The sequence below is a fragment of the Sorex araneus genome, chromosome 1, assembly GCF_027595985.1.
Source record: "Sorex araneus isolate mSorAra2 chromosome 1, mSorAra2.pri, whole genome shotgun sequence".
NCBI classification, from domain to species: Eukaryota; Metazoa; Chordata; class Mammalia; order Eulipotyphla; family Soricidae; genus Sorex; species Sorex araneus.
This window is the reverse complement of record NC_073302.1, coordinates 217,918,307-217,935,422: the sequence shown is the minus strand read 5'-3', so window position 1 is coordinate 217,935,422 and position 17,116 is coordinate 217,918,307.

Sequence of the window (17,116 nt, the reverse complement as noted above, 5' to 3'; positions counted from 1 at the left end):
CATTGGTTAGAACATCAAGCTAGTTAATAAAAGGGGGCTGAACAGATTGCTCTGGGGCCCAGCACAACACCAGAGACAGTTTTGTGATCCTCCAAAAAGTATTTTGTTCGTGTGCATATCTTAATGCCTCAGACTGTTTAACCAAACCTTACTACAACATTTCTTTCTTTCTTTTTTTGGATTTTAGAGCACACCTGACAGTGCTCAGGGTTTACTCCTGCTCTGTCCTCAGAGGTCACTCCTGATGACCTCGGTGGACCATATGGGATGCTGGAAATCAAATCCAGGGCAGTTGCGTACAAGGCAAGTGCCTTCACCTTTGTACTATTTCTCCGGCCCTAAAAAGTTCACTTTCAAAGAAGAACAATGCTGGCTGACGAATCCTACCCATGAAGCTTAATCCAAGTGTTCAGTAGTCAAACTCTGAAGGTTTAAATGGAATCAGAATCCTTATTTGAAATCAACTGAAAACCTTCTTGAAGTATTCATGATTATCCTAAATAATGACTCTCCTGAACCTGTGCTACCCTTTTATAAAACCACACTCACAGGATCAGTGCACATCTACAGAAACTCCCCCAGTTTTTGGACACAAACCCACCTGAAAATACCAAGACACCGATGTGTTCCTGCCAGGCCACGGGCACTGGCACCAGGTTGCGGGTCCACGATGCTTTGTGGGCTGTATATGAAAGTCGCTGTCTGGCACACACCAGTGATGGTCAGAGTCATAGTTCTGTTTGGTGTCCTTCAGGCTCAGGAACTTGATTCAGAGCAGCAGAGAAGCAGATGATGTTGCTGAGGCTGAAGAGGAGATTCAGGAGGATGGCTCCAATGAGCTGAGCCAAATACAAAGGTTTGGAGATGATCAGGAGACATTCCTTCCTCAGATTCATGTCCAGAGTGATGGCTTCCATCTGCAGATGTGTGGCCATGACCATGTACACGTGGAACAGCTGGTGACTATTCCCTGCAGCACACACACCCAACAGCCACCCACATAGGCACCAGATGCCTGTGGTGGCGGGACTGCTACACAGGAGAGTAGCCGCATGCAGGAACCACACTGAGTCCACTGGGGGTAAGGGCCTTAAAAGGCAAATCCAGAGGTGGGGGGAGGGAGGGAGAGATGATAGAGGGGAGAGGAAGGGGGAAGGGGAGGGAGGGAGGGAGGAAGGGAGGGGGAGAGAGAGCATATATGGAGGAATCTTTGGGGCAGGAGTAGAAATGGGGACCAACAGTTTCTGGCAGGGCAGCTCTGATGACTGTTCTGGTCTGTCATGACATGTGCACAACTAAGCACCTTTCTTACAAGAGGCTTCTTTTTCTGCTGGGGGCTGGGGACTGTCATACCTAGAGGCACTCAGAGCTTACTCCTGGCCCTGTGCTAGGGGTCACAATAAGAAGGAAGGAAGGAAGGAAGGAAGGAAGGAAGGAAGGAAGGAAGGAAGGAAGGAAGGAAGGAAGGAAGGAAGGAAGGAAGGAAGGAAGGAAGGAAGGAAGGAAGGAAGGAAGGAAGGAAGGAAGGAAAGAAGGAAGGGAGGAAGGGAGGGAGGGAGGGAGGGAGGGAGGAAGGAAGGAAGGAAGGAAGGGAGGAAGGAAGGGAGGAAGGGAGGAAGGAAGGAAGGAAGGAAGGAAGGAAGGAAGGAAGGAAGGAAGGAAGGAAGGAAGGAAGGAAGGAAGGAAGGAAGGAAGGAAGGAAGGAAGGAAGGAAGGAGACAGGAAACCATAAGTGTGGCTAGGGTTCAAACCATCTTTGAGCCACTGTGCCCTCACCTCCTCTACTATCTCTCAGGCCCCTTTGAGGTAAAAAAATAGACTCATTTTCTTGGGAAAAGGGAGTTTTATGGTTCCAACCAGATTTTAGCAGTGTTTGTTCTTTAAAGGACAGAGAACTCCCTAAACCCCTTTTGAATAATCTCTAATTGATAGCTCTCGGGCAAAGCCTCCCTCGCCACAGGACTGTTTTCTATTCTGGGTCTTGGGTTCAAGAGCATGGAATAGAGTTGAGTAAATAAAAACGCTCCCTGGCACCGCCCCCTCCCACCGCTGCAGAGATGTGACCCCAGGGGCCGCATGCGTGTGCGGCTCCTCCGCAGCTGCACCCGTGTGAATCCAGACCCAGCAGAACCAACTACAACATGGACTGCTCTTGCAGATTGTTTCCAGCCAGAGAACTAAGCTGCGATTCCATGCCCGCCCGGGAGGGGAAAGGTGTTTCTCTCTCTCGCCTGTCCCTTCCCGGGGATGAAGGGCGTGGGGGAGGCCATATTATGACGACCACAGATGGGATTTTACGACAAAAACTGCAGCAAAAGGGCACGAGGGTGCTCTTGGGAAGGTGGGAGGCACCGGCCCCTCCCACCGCTGCCGAGATGTCAGACCCCACTAGAGTCAGACCTCTTCACAACAGGTCTGACTCTAGTGGGGTGCTCCTAATAATAATGGTGAGGTTTGTGTTGAAATATTGAATGTAACCAAAGTAAATAGAAAGTAAAGTGAAATTTATCAGTTACAAGGCGGGGGGGGGTGTTGGGGTGGGCGGGATGGGAGGTGTACTCTGGTTTTGTTTTTTTTTTTTTGTCTTCGGTGGTGGGATATGGGCACTGGTGAAGGGATGGTTTTTTCAATGCCTGAAAGCATTGTAATTTTCCACATGGTGATTCAATAAAATAAAATTTAAAAAAAAAATAAAATAAAAACGCTCCCAGGAATCCAGAGAGGTGACAAAACCACCCCCTAATACCCTGTCTTTCTCATCTGCCTCCCTTATGGGAATCTGCCCCCTCAGGATTTTGCTCTTCATAATCCACTCGTTGAAGGGGGAGAGAATAGAAGATAAATTTCTAACATTTAAAAAAAACCCACAAATATCCCAAACCCCAAAACAGGCTCCAGGAAGACAAAATTCCTCTCCCTATATCTCCCCCACCCCTCTCCCGACCCTGCCCCATGCCCCAACCCGCACTCCTGTCTGAGAGCTCCTGCATTGTGTGGTCTAAGGCTTCCTCTGGCCAGCCGCTGGGGTGCAGGGTGGAGGGCAAGTTCCAGGCCTCCCCTACCTCTAACCAGAGCTCAGGCTTGGCTCTGGAGACACACACAGCTCAGCGGGGGCCGGGCTGCAGAGCACCCCTAACCACCTGGGGCGTGTTCGCCTCCTCCCTGGGACCCCCATGCCTCGCAGTGTCTGCCTGGGCCTGGGAGCCACAGGCTCTCCTGTGACTGCAGCTGCTCCCACCAGAAGGAGACAGAGACTGTCCCTGGGACAGCCGCTGCCGGGCTGCCCTGAGACCAGCGCAAATCCGACTTCCCTCTTCCTCTCAGGGGCTGTCCTCAGTGTTTTTCCGTCCTGGGATTTTTGCAGGTGAGGGAGCCATAGACAGGCCCAGGACTACCGTTAAACCCACCGACTTGCTCTCCATCCTCTCCCATCCTACCTGGACTTCCAATTTTATGCCCATTGGCCGGTACCTAGAGAAATTCCGGTCAAGGTGCTTCTCGCCCTGCCCCTGCCAGCCTTTTGCACCTGCTTGTGTCACAGCCCACGTGTGACCTGAACCCCGGGAAGTGGGGACAGCTTCGATGTAGTCAAAGCATCCGGGAGCCAGATGCTTGGGCAGGTGTGCGGAGTAGAAGAAAGAGGCCAAGTCACTTAATACCTCTACTGCAAAGCACAACACCCAAAAGGAGAGAGAGAGCAAAGGGAACACCCTGCCACAGAGGTGGGGTGGGGGGGATGGGGTGGGAGTGGGGGAGGGATACTGGGACCATTGGTGGTGGAAAATGGGCACTGGTGAGAGATGGGTACTTGAACATTGTGTGACTGAAACGCAAGCACGAAAGTTTGTAAGTCTGTAACTGTATGTCATGGTGATTCAGTAATAAAAAATTAAAAATAAAAAAAGAAAGAGGCCAGGAGGGTCATGGCCATGTGCTTCTTGTGGTAGAAGGTGGCTTCGCTCAGGTACAAGGTGGCACTATCCCCTGGGAGCAGGAAGAGCTGCAGGCATGGAAGGACATGTCAGGTCTGGAGAGGGTCCTTGTTCCGCGTCCTGCTTGGACTGCACCAAGGACACTGAGCAGATCCCAGCCTGCCCTGACCAACGGAGGCCCAAGGCAAAGGTGTGTAAATTTCCCCAGGTGCTCGGAGAGCTGGGGGCTCTTCATTAATTTCTTCATACATAGTTACAAAGTTGTTTTGTGATTGGGTTTCAGTTCTACTGTTCCAACGCCCGTCCCTTCACCAGTGTACATTCTCCACCACCAGTGTCCCCAGTTTCCCTCCCACCACCCCCACCTCTCTCACCCCTCAGCACCCCAGCCAGCCCCCATGTCCGTGGCAGGCACTTCTCTCTCACTCTCACTCTCATCACTCTCTCCCTCCCTCTCCCTCTCTCACACTTACTCTCCTCACTGTCTCCCTTGCTCTCTCTCTCTCCTCTCACTCTCCTCAATCTCTCTCACTCACTCTTCTCTCTCTCTCTCCCTCACTTGCTCACACTCTTACTCTTGCTCTCACTCCTCTTTCTGAGCATAATGATTCGAACTGATTTTTCACAACAGTCAAAGTAGTAACATAAGAAAACAAAAGAAAATAGAAAAATCCTATTAGTTGCCATTCTTTTTTATCTGAGGATAAAATGCACACCTGGAGACAGCTCAGGCTGAGTCTATGCCCTGCATAGATGCCCGGTCCCCTAAAAACCATCAAGAGTGATCCCTGAGCACAGAAATAGGAGTGGACCTTGAGGATCACTGGGTGTGATGCCCTCCATCCCATCCCAAACACAAACAAATCCCCAGACTCAAAGAAAGAACAGGGGAAAGTAAATCTGGTATCAAGTAGTCTGTTCACCATCTAAGCATGCAGCCGATGTTCCTAATTAAACCTCTGAGTCATCGGAGAGAATTATTATGTAGGAGCCAAGTGGAGTTCTTTGGGACATGAGGCAGCCACCGCGCCTGTGGGCATTATCCCGGCCTCCACCATCACACTCCCCCTTCAGATGGCTTCGCCGAGCACTGAGGTGTGGGAGGTGCTGAGTTCTCTGCCTGCCTGCCCATCCTCAGGGTTCCGGGGGCTCTATCTCCCTCCCCACTGCCCAGCCCTAGCCCCCGGCACCCCCAGTGCTGAGCCAGAAACACAGAACCTGGGACAAAACACCTGGGACGGGTTTGGCTGTGGTTTCCCGGGCAAGGCCCATGTTCTCCAGGAAGGAGTGGGGGCCTCGGGGGATTGAGTGCACCCCCAATCCGTGCCCCGTCCCAGGCGGGCAGAGCACAGAGCCTGTCCTTCCCCCTCCCTCCTCTGGGGGCCTGCAGCTGACCCCCTGCCACACTCACAGGCTCAGGGGCTGAGTCCCTCTCTGCTGCTGTGACACGGGGAGGTGAACCTCATTTCGAGGTGAGAAGCAGCTAGGAGCACTGCCTCTGGCCAAGGGCTGTAGTCAGACCCCTGGGACCCTGCTGGCCTTCCTTGCTCGAACCCCTCTGTCCTGGGTACACTCTGGAGTCACCCGCATATCCTCACCGGACAGATCTTCTTTATATAAAACCTCTCTATATTTACTAAATTACTCTAGTAAATATCAATTATTCTACTAAATGACTATATTTGCTGCTTTGTTTCCCTCTGCCAAAGGTCTGCCTCCAGACATTCCCCCTTTGCCACCAGCCAGCACTTCATCTCATATATCTGGTCACAACCTGATGATGGGTGTCGTGACCCCGACCCTGTAGCTCTCTTAGTCACTCTACTAAGTCTCAGGCTAATTCCCCTCCCCAGTCCTCCCGGATTGCTCCTGAGCTCCCCTCAGCGCCAACCCCTGATCTGTCCCCAATGGGTGCTCAGAGCCTGTGTCTTCATATCACTCGCTGATTACTCTGCGAGTCCCTCGGAGAGAAGCAGTGGGCTTCTTGTGGGTGTTCCCAGGGACCTGCATGGTGTTTGGACCCCCAGGGACCTTACCCTGTAGGGGATGGGCAGCAACACCCAAATGTAGGTATAGGCAAACTCGAGGACGTGCAGCCGCCTGTACAGCTTGGACCCCTGCGTCTCTAGAACTATAAATGATGCAGGCAAAGGAGGAAGAGACAGGGTGGAAGGAGTCTCAGTGCACGAGGCGCTTGGGCAGGCCTGGAGTGCACCGCATTACGGCACAGCGCATGGCCACGCTGGATTCCCATGGCCACCTGGTCCCCAGCATCACGGGTGCAGCCCACCAGCTGCCTGGGTATCCCTCGGCTGAGCAGCATTCCATCCTCTGGCCCTCACACTCACGGGAAGGCCTGTTGACTGAGAATTGTGATGGGGCCCTGGGCATTCTGAGGGGAAGGAGCTTTCCTCCCCCAAATGACTACAGTCAAGCCTCGGTTAAGCCTCATCCTGGAAAGGGTGTTTCCACAGCCTTTCCTGTGGGTTTGTTTGGTTTTTCGCTTTTAGGGCCACATCTAATAATGCTCAGGGGTGTTACTCTTGGCTTTCCACTCAAGGATCACTCCTGGTTGTCCTTGGAAAACCATATGGGATGCTAGGGATTGAATCCGGGTCAAGCCGAGTATAAGGCAAATGGTCTCCCCACTGTACTATTGCTCCCACCCCAGGGGCCAGTCTCTGAAAGAAATACCTGAACCACTTTGAGACACACTGATACCCAGATGAAGTTCGGGGCGGTGGGGGGGATGTGGAAGGCGACGGGCAGAGGTTCTTTGGGAACCCCATACTCTAACTGCCAAAGAGCCTTTCCTTCCTTCCTTCCTTCCTTCCTTCCTTCCTTCCTTCCTTCCTTCCTTCCTTCCTTCCTTCCTTCCTTCCTTCCTTCCTTCCTTCCTTCCTTCCTTCCTTCCTTCCTTCCTTCCTTCCTTCCTTCCTTCCTTCCTTCCTTCCTTCCTTCCTTCCTTCCTTCCTTCCTTCCTTCCTTCCTTCCTTCCTTCCTCCCTCCCTTCTTCCCTTCCTTCCTTCCTTCCTTCCTTCCTTCCTTCCTTCCTTCCTTCCTTCCTTCCTTCCTTCCTTCCTTCCTTCCTTCCTTCCTTCCTTCCTTCCTTTCCTTCCTTCCTTCCTTCCTTCCTTCCTCCCTCCCTTCTTCCCTTCCTTCCTTCCTTCCTTCCTTCCTTCCTTCCTTCCTTCCTTCCTTCCTTCCTTCCTTCCTTGCTTCCTTTTTTCTTTCTTCTTTTCTTTCTTCCTTTCTTTCTTCCTTTCTTCCTTTCTTTCCTCCTTCCTTTATCTACTTTCAGAACACATCTCCCATCCTGACCAATTCCTCCAACCCTCATTTTCTTAGTGATCCCTTCTCTATTCCAGATGCCTTCTCCCCTCTGCTCATGAGTCAGGCTTCTAGCTATGGAGCAAACCTCCTGACCTTTTGTATCTATTGTCCTTGGGTGTCAGTCTCATGTTATTTTATAATCCACAAATGAGTGCAGTCCTTCTGTATCTGTCCCTCTCTTTCTGACTCATTTCACTTAGTATGATACTCTCCATGTCTATCCACTTATAAGCACATTTCATTACTTCATCTCTTCTAACAGCTGCATAGTATTCCATTGTGTATATGTATCAAACTTTCTTAAACCAGTGATCTCTTTTAGGGCACTTGGGTTGTTCCCAGATTCTGGCTATTGTGAACAGTGCTGCAAAGAACATAAAGGAACAGATGTCATTTCTACTGTGCTTTTTTGCACCCTCAGGATATATTCCCAGAAGTGGTATTGCGGCGACATATGGAAGCTTAATTATAAATTAAGTTTTTGAAGGACTGTCCATATTTTTCCAGAAAGGCTGGACCAGTCAGCATTCCCACCAACAGTGAAAGGGCGTCCCTTTTTCCCCACATCCACGCCAGCACTGGTTGCTTTTGTTCTTTTGAATGTGTTCCAGTCTCTGTGGTGTGAGATGATATCTCATTGTTGTTTTGATTTGCATCTCTCTGATGACTAGCTATGTGGAGCATTTTTTCTTGTGCCTTTGGCCATTCGTATTTCTTTTTCAAGGAAGCTTCTGTTCATTTCTTCTCCCCATTTTTTGATGGGGTTGGAGTTTTTTTTCTTGTACTATTCTACTACTGTCTTGAAAATCCTGGATATGAATTCCTTTATCAGATGGGTACTCGGTAAATATTCTTTCCCATCTGTGGGCTCTTTGTATGTTAGTCACTGTTTCTTTTGAAGTGCAGAAGCTTCTTAGTTTGAGTAGTCCCATTTGTGTATGTGTGTTTCCACTTGCTTGGTCAGTGGTGTTTCATCTTTAAAGATGTTTTTAGCTCCAGTATCATGGAGGGTTCTGCCTACATTTTCCTATATGTACCTTATGGATTCATTTATAATACTGAGGTCTTTAATCCACTTTGATCTGACTTTTGTGCCTGGCTTTATACAGACGTCAGAGTTCATTTTTTTGCAGGTATTATCCAGTTTTCCCAGCACCACTTGTTATTTCTTTATTTCTTTATTTGGGTTTTGGTTATGGGGACACACTTGGCAGTGCTTAGGGCTTACTCCTGGCTCTGTACCAGGGATCAATTCTGACAGGGATCAGGGGACCCTGTGTGGTGTAGTGGATTGAACTGGAGTTGACCAGGTGCAAAGCAAGCACTTAAAATTTGTATTCTTAAAAAATAAACCATATTCTCTCTCTTTCTCTCTCTGTCTCTCTTTCTCTCCCTCCCTCACTCTATCTCTCTCTCACTGGCCCCCAAGAACCTCTTAGATTCCAGTACCCAGAAACTAGGGCTCAAGCGAACATGCCTTACACATCCCGGAGTTTGGTATCCAAGTCCCAGAGCACTGCATCACTGAGCGAATCGTTGTCAGGAGTGACCCCCCTCTGAGGTGTGGGGGTCAGCATGCGCCGAGGCCCAGTGTTCTGACTGTTCAGAGACCTCCTGGCAGCCACCTAGGGGGTTGGGCCTACACTCAGCCATGCTCAGGGCTGAGTCCTGGCTCTGTGCTCAAGCATCACTCCGGATGGGGCTCAAGGAACCATCCGGGGTGTCAGAGCACAAGGAACAGAGCTGAGGGGCTGGGACCTCCCAGGTGCTCTTTGGCCCTGCTGGCATCCAGATGGCCACGCAGGCCAGGGACTGAACCTGGGTCTCCTCACAGATCCCAGTACTTCAAGCCATATCCCCAATTCCACAGCCATTTTCTGTTTTCTCTTACTTTGTGTTTTTTTTTACGCCACACACCTGGAGATGCTCAGGGGTTACTCCTGGCTCTGCACTCAGGAATTACTCCTGGCAGTGTTTGGAGGAGCATATGGGATGCCAGGGATCGAATCTGGGTCAGCCGCATGCACTGTAAGTGCCCTCCCTGCTGTACTATTCCTCCAGTCTCATCCCACAACAATTTTCTTCCACCTTCTTTGTGTGTAGTATACCTGGCGGTGCTCAGGTACTAGTCCTGGCTCAGAGTGACACCTGGCGGTGCTCAGGGAACCGTAAAGGGAGAGCTGAGATTAAAACCAGGGTTGGAAGTGTGTGTGGGGCTGAGGGTAATTAAGATAGAGAGCGGTATGACAGTAATAGCTGAGAATGATCACGCTGGACAAGAACTGAGTGTAACCAGGTCCCAGGAGCTCCTCCAAATCTTCCCCATGATCCTCTCCTGCAGAGACAGGTTTCTACATTCTGCCATACGCACTGCCTCGGTTCCCCAGACCCTCTGTTCCTCTCCCCCTGTCATGGCCCCCTGCACCTCTGGCCCAAGCTGCCCATGTCCTGTTAGCCATCATAGTGATCTGAATACAGACCCCATCTGCTCCCTGCCCCAGGGCTCTGGGAGCATGGCCAGAGCAGGCATGGAAGCTGTTCGGGTCTGGAGGGTGCTGACGTGAGCAAGCCCAACCCCTCCCTGATTTGACCCCGAGGCTTGCACGAATGCTCGGCAAAGTACATTCTGGCCTTGTTCTCTCCCTGAAAGGGGAAGGAGAGAAAGAAGAGACGCTCTGAGCAATGTGCCCTTTTTGGGTGGGGGAAGAGAGATGCTTTTCTGTCCATACCTGGAGATGCACAGGGGTTACTCCTGGCTTGGGACTCAGGAACTACTCCTGGCAGTGCTCAGGGGACCACATGCGATGTCGAGGATCTAACCCAGGTCAGCTGAGTGTAACACAAACGTCCTCCCTGCTGTCCTATCGCTCTGGAGCCTTTTAAGTGCCTTGAAGTGAGATGGGTGAACAAGAGGCAGGAACTGTGGTTTTCTATTTGGCTCCCAAACTTCACACCTTGAACTTCAGCCCGTGTCCTCACCTTCAGCCCATCTGCCCCAGGGCAGCATCGGCCATCTACTCAGGCCCCTGGATATCTGCCTTGGACCTTGCACTGCTGCCGCAGATCATCTGATCATTCCTGGCTCAGGCACTCTCTTCCTGTGGCCCCTGTGATGGGAAGGTGGTCTCTGGCCGCCGAGGAACACCCCGAAAGCATGGGTTTCCTGCCGCTTGAGACAACATTTCACTCGGCCGGATAAAATGCTTCCTTGTGGGTTGCCAATGAACCAGTCTGTCCAACTGCAAAGCTGAATCTACATGGGAAAAAGGAGAAAAAGCAGACCAGAACAGAGGGGAGGGCGAAGGCACAGGGCCCCAGGCCACAGAGCTGCAGTTGCGCTTCACACCACAGGGTGTCGCTAAAGATTCAGGGCAGGACGGACCAGAGGCACCAGAATCCTCCCAAATGTCCACAGCCCTGAGGGTGCTGGGGTGTGCAGAGAGGGAGTAATCTCTAGGGAGCCAGACTCCCCTGTCCAGAACCAGGTTAGCAGGAAACACTGGCTCCCGAGAGAAACGTGTATCAAGGGAAGGTGGTTGATCTGAACCTGGTAACTCCTGTTGCTGCAGAGCCAGAGTGCAGCAAGCTGGCCGGGGAGAGCTGTGGGGCTTTGGGGAAAAGGTTCCGTGCAGCGGGTGTGTGCATGCCTGGGTGTTCACCCACGGATCTGCCATCCTGTGGCTCACCGCACAGCAGCAGGGACAGTCTCGTGTGCTGGCATTGGTCCTAGCGGCCCTTTGTCGTCTTCCTGAGCCCTCTGGCCTCCAGCTCTGTCGGGAACCTCTGCCTGCATCTCTGGTCTCCTGTTCTCACTGGGCACAAGTCAGCCAGGGCAGCTCACTCTGAGCTTCCGGGCCTCCAGTGTGAGGCCTTGGGGAGGCTCCTCCTTGTGGGGTCTGGCCTCCCTCTTTTCCCGAGGGGTCTTTTCCCGAGAACTCTCCTTCAGCAGCTTCCTGCATGTGTGCACGTCTGTTTCTGGAGGAGACAGCCCTCCTAGGGGAACGCTGGGGGTCACATGGCCCCGGCAGTGCAGGCAGCTCTTCCCTCTGCCACGGCCCCCGACAGTTTCCCGCTGACCACAGGGCAACCCCAAACAGGCATTCTGGAGATTTTAAGAAGCAACTCTCTCCAGGGGTGCCAAGTATACCCCACCCTTCCCCCCTGGGCAAAGAGACATTTGTTCCTTGTATCTAGTCACTCGTTCTGGAGGAAACAGTCCCCCTGCTAGCTTGGAGGACATTCAGGAAGCTTCTCCCCACTTCCACAAAGCTGCCCTGGGTCATGGACACAGGGGACGGTCCCTCTCACCCAGGAAGCCTTCCTTGCCCTCTGCATACAGAGCTCCCCTCACGCCGATCCATATTCCCAACACTGCACCGAGTCCTAACCAGACAGTGCGTCCCCCAAGGGCCGGAATCAGAGCCAGGGACAAGACGGGTGTGTCCTTCTAGGAACCCTGCCCCCATGCATCCTTTCTGGGAGGCTGTTTGCTCCTGGGGTGGGGATCCCACCTGACCTGGCACCTGTACAGCTCAGGCCCGGCACAGAGGCTGCTCCAGACATCAGAGTCCACTGCCAGGGTCCTTGAGGGGCTGGGGAGGAGGAGGTCCTAAGCAGTGTCTGGTTCTGTTCCCTACCTGCTGTCAGAGCCCTGGGGAAATCTGTGTCATCCAGCAGTAGTGAGTGTGCCCCTGACTCCCCTCTGCAGCCTTTCTGAGGAGGAAGGCCACAAACCCAGCCTTGGGTGGGGAGTAGTGTCCCCCCACCAGGCCCCTGACTCAGGACAGGTGGCTGGAAGGCCACTGGACTCCCAGGAAAACAAACCACGCAGTCTTCCAGGCTGGGAGATATGCACACCTCGCCCTGGGGCCCAGAGATCCTCGTTGCCGCCCACAAGAAAGAGGGGTCCAGGTTTGCCTTCCCGAGCACCTGCCCCCACCTGCAGTTGGGGGTGGGGGCATAGGAGGTGCCTGCAAGAGCAGCAGCGACCAACAGGGGCACAAATGGAGTTGCAGTTGGTAGATGAAGGATCCTCCCTCCCTCCCTGCCTCCCTGCCTCCCTCCCTCCCTCCCTCCCTCCCTCCCTGCCTCCCTCCCTTCCTGCCTCCCTCCCTGCCTCCCTCCATTCCTGCCTCCCTCCCTTCCTGCCTCCCTCCCTCTCTCCCTCCCTCCTTCCCTCCCTCCTTTTTTGTTCCTTCCTTTTTCCTTCCTTCCTTCCTTCCTTCCTTCCTTCCTTCCTTCCTTCCTTCCTTCTTTCCTTCCTCCCTTCCTTCCTCCCTTCCTCCCTCCCTCCTTCTCTCTACTAAATTTCTTTCTTTCTTTCTTTCTTTCTTTCTTTCTTTCTTTCTTTCTTTCTTTCTTTCTTTCTTTCTTTCTTTCTTTCTTTCTTTCTTTCTCTCTTTCTCTCTTTCTCTCTTTCTCTCTTTCTTTCTTTCTTTCTTTCTTTCTCTCTTTCTTTCTTTCTTTCTCTCTTTCTTTCTTACTTTCTTTTTTTCTCTCTCTCTTCCTTTTGCTAATTAGAAATTGCCAAATATTTTCTATTCAGAAAAACAACACATAGCCTTGGTTGATCCTTCACCAGCAAACTTCCTGATTTTGTGTTTGAACTGGCTCCTACTGGCTTTTGTTTTCCTCACTTCTAAAAAATATTTCTGTTCCTGTGACTGAGTAATAATATAGGGGTAAATATGTTAATATTCAATGTGAGTGAACCTGGTTCTATCTCCAGCAACATATATGGTCCCATGAGAATCACCAGGACTCACTCCTGAGCACAGAGGCAGGAGTATTTGAGTATCACTGAGACTGCCCAAACACACACACACACACACACACAAAGACACACACACAAACACACAGAGACATTTCTGCGGTTGGAGAGAGAGAACAGCGAGTAGAGAGTTTGCCATGTATGAGGACACTCTTCAAGTGTTCAAGGAAACCTATGAATTGGGATGCCAGCGATTGAACCCAGATTCACCATGTGCAAGGCAAATGTCTTACTAACTGGACTATCACATTGATCCATGATGACACTATTTGAAATTACAACTGCCTTCAGAGTTCCGTTGGTTCATTCTGACTCCCTTTATGAATCCCCAATTATCCCATACCTCTTGGGATTTCCTAATAGTGTAACTTGTTTATCACAACAATTGCTTGTAATCTGTCTAAATTGTTTCTCTTCTCGTCTGCCAAATCCAAATGTCACTTTCAGCCTCCATCCAACCGGGGTCAGTCACAGAGAATGAGACAAACACATAAGTAGACAAAAACACCTGGATTGTCCAGGCATAAGGATCACCTGGGCAGCCATCTGTGGTCTCACAGGCAGGTCATTAAAATGCAATATTGCTCCCCCACCCCCCACAGAGCCCAACAGGTGAGCCATTGCTGAAGTTGGCAGAGACATCAAGAACAGTTAGTAAGTCCATCAACAAGTCCTAGGCACTTGGAGATCAGAGGCTAGTGTGGCTCACAGAAAACCAGTAGGCATCCTTAAAATATAAAGCTGTTTGGGCAAGAGAGATAGTTTAGAGCCCAGTCAACTGAGCTCCTGCAGGAGTGATTCCTGAGTGCAGAGTCAGGAGCAAGCCCTGAGCATGGCCAGGTCTGGCCTATAAACTGAAATAAACAAATAAATAGATCAGGTTGAAACAGTTTCCTATTCTATTTTTGGCCCTATTGTACCCTAAACTAAAGGACCCTGAAGAGTATTAGACTATATTTGCCTTACACAAGTTTGTAGCTGGCAAATACTTTATCATCTATTCTATGCTTGCCTACTGTTCTTTCCTAGGTGCATGTTTGCCTAGGAGAATAATCCTAACCTGGGGTTTCTGTTAGGGGATGATTTCTCATAATAACCCATCACTTCCTAACCTTAAGTAAGTAATAATGTATATTATAAAGTATGGACATACAATTTAGTTTTTAAATATTATTTAAAATATATTGGTAGTGAATTAGTATTGTTGGTTAACAGTGCAATCTATATAATTATTTAGTAACTTTCTTGATTTATTATTGAAAAATGTAAGCTCTTTAGTATAATAGGAGTAATTCCCTAACATAAGAGTCTGAGGAAGGTAAAACTCTTATAACTGTCATGTAGGATTCCATCTTCCTAACCAGCTTAATTCTACTTCTCTGTCCAATCCAGTCTTTCTCTTGGGAATCTGACCTCCTTATTGGCTAGTCTCTACCTTTCAACTGCCTGCTTTATGACATCATTCTCCCACCAAACCTACAACCACATGGTAGAATCCTGAGGTTCTTGTGCAGTTCTTTGTATCATCACAAGTGACCATGACCAGTGACTAACGACCATTGACCAGTCATCTGTACTGGACGCTTATGGTCCTCTGATTCAGTGTTCAGATATACTCTTGTATCATCTCCTCTACCTTTCATCAATTTTTCCTTTGCTCTGACCATGTCAAATAAGAAATAATACTTTTCAGAGATTTTCATTAGATTTTTCATCTCTAAACTGAATAGTCAAGTAAAATAGCATGTAGTAATGGAAGAAAGTATTCAGCTAGGATTTTATAAGCTAATTTTAGCTTGACTTTGACATTTGCTGTGTGATTTTAGACACTGACTTTCTTTCTCTCACATACAAAGTGTTTTTCCCCATTCACTACATTATATTTTAGACACAATTATAAGCTCAAATACCTATATATATGTGTATTCATCATCTGATTTTCCTTTTCCTTTTAATAGTGATTTTTACATGATATCTATGATAAAAATAAATCAGAGACAGTATTTTGACAGAAACAGAAAGTAAATCAGAGACAGTATTTTGACAGAAATAGAAAATGTAGGTGCATTAGAAAACTGTTAATATATACCAGGATGTTTTCTCTGAAACGGTCTCTCCACTTGTATTTATAGTTTAGTATTTTAAATGTGGTGCTATTCCAAAAGCATTATCATGTGTCTTTGAGTTTTCTATCTAAACTAGGTGATAAGAAAAAAAGGGCTGTGGGGAAGTTGTGGAGTAATGAGCATTAGGGAGGCAAGTCTCAAAGGTAAGGAAGTTTAGCATCATTTTCATCAAGCATTGACCAACAAGAAACCAAGAAGTAGAAGACAATATGAGGGAAAATAAAATAGGCAATTATCAAGGATGGGGCAACCTTTGGGGATAGAATGTTGGAGAGAACCAAAGATTTAAAATCAAAACAGAAAGAATATATGTTAAATATGCTGAGAGCAAGTCAAAGCAGTTTACCTCAATAAATGGGAGGACTAGAAAGTATACTATGCCTCGAGTAGGATACCGGTAGGAAAAGTAGTTTACCAAAAGCCATTGTTGGTGGCTTTTTCCCTTATTGTCTCTTAGAATACAGTATTTGGCACTTGGCAGTTTTGAATATAAACACGCTTCAGAAATGATGCTTCATATAAATAATAGTAGTTATTGAGAGGGATGGGAAAAACCAGAGTCTTCAATGTTTTTATTACATTCTAGTTTTTAAGTACATGCACGCTTTACCTGTTAAATAAATGATATCTTCTAACTTGAATCAGGAGACTTGATTCTTTTGTGCAGCAAGTAGGTTCCAGGTAAAGGCTGCTGGTCATCTTCATAAAAAGTTTCTAACATGAGAGCATTTTGTTGAAAGCCAACATCTGTTTTTAGATCCTAAAAGGAAATAGAGAAGTCAAGTCTTAAGTGTCTAATTACACATTCATTTCGGCTTTATGGAGTCTAGGTTTTCCTACGTTAAAAATATTGAAATTGAAAAAAACAAAAACAGAAAAAAATTAAAAAAATAAAAATATTGAAATTGGATTTTAGCGTTCTTTTTTTTTTTTGCTTTTTGGGTTACACCTTGCGATGCACAGGGGTCAGTCACATCTGGCTCTGCACTCAGGAATTACTCCTGGCAGTGCTCAGCGGACCATATGGGATGCTGGGAATCGAATCCGAGATGGCCGCATGCAAGGCAAATGCCCCACCAGCTGTGCTATCGCGCCAGCCCCTTGGAGCTCATTTCTTAAGCTTTGGGAAGAACATTTTCCTCATTGATAAAGATAACTGTTATCTAGGTCTTGATGATAAAGTTGATATTTTTTATGACCATTTTTTAAATGGTCTTTACTGTTTCTTGTGTGATTTACTGGAATTGTATGCTGTGTTTAATACCTGTTGTTTGCTGGTTAATATTCATAGATGTGAATGAGAATCACAATGTATTTTCTTGTATTTATTAAATTTCATTTTGTTTTTTACTCATTGAAAACATATTTTTGGCTACCAAATGCAATCACATTTATTATATTTTTCTGCTTTTTATGTAAGTTACTGGTAAATCTTCTGTTTTATGGACTGGTAAGGTGTGCACTTACCTGATGGTGCGAGTGCAGAAGATCAAGTACGACATCCTTGATCTGACCGAAACGAGAAGGCATCAATCACATCATGCCACCTCTGACACTGGAGAATGAATTGTTCCTCGGAAAACACAACAAGAGAGGCATTGGTGGTGTCATTGTCCTTGTCAACATGAACTTAGCCATGAGCATTGATTCATTCGAATACCTAACAATCCGACTCGGATGATTATGCTTGAATGGATGTGGCTCACTGCCGGCTATTTCTATCTTCGTCATCTACGCACCAACATCCAACTACGATGAAGAAGAAATTGAGAAGTTCTACATGGAGCTGGAGAAGTTCTGTAAAAAAGACCACATCTTCTACAAGATCATTGTTGGTGATTTTAATGCCAAGATAGAACCGAGAAGGTCGCCCAAAGAAATCCACTTTGGGTCCGGAAACTAGAATGGAATGAACAGGGTGAAAGACTGTCTGAGTTCATCATGTCAACCAAGAC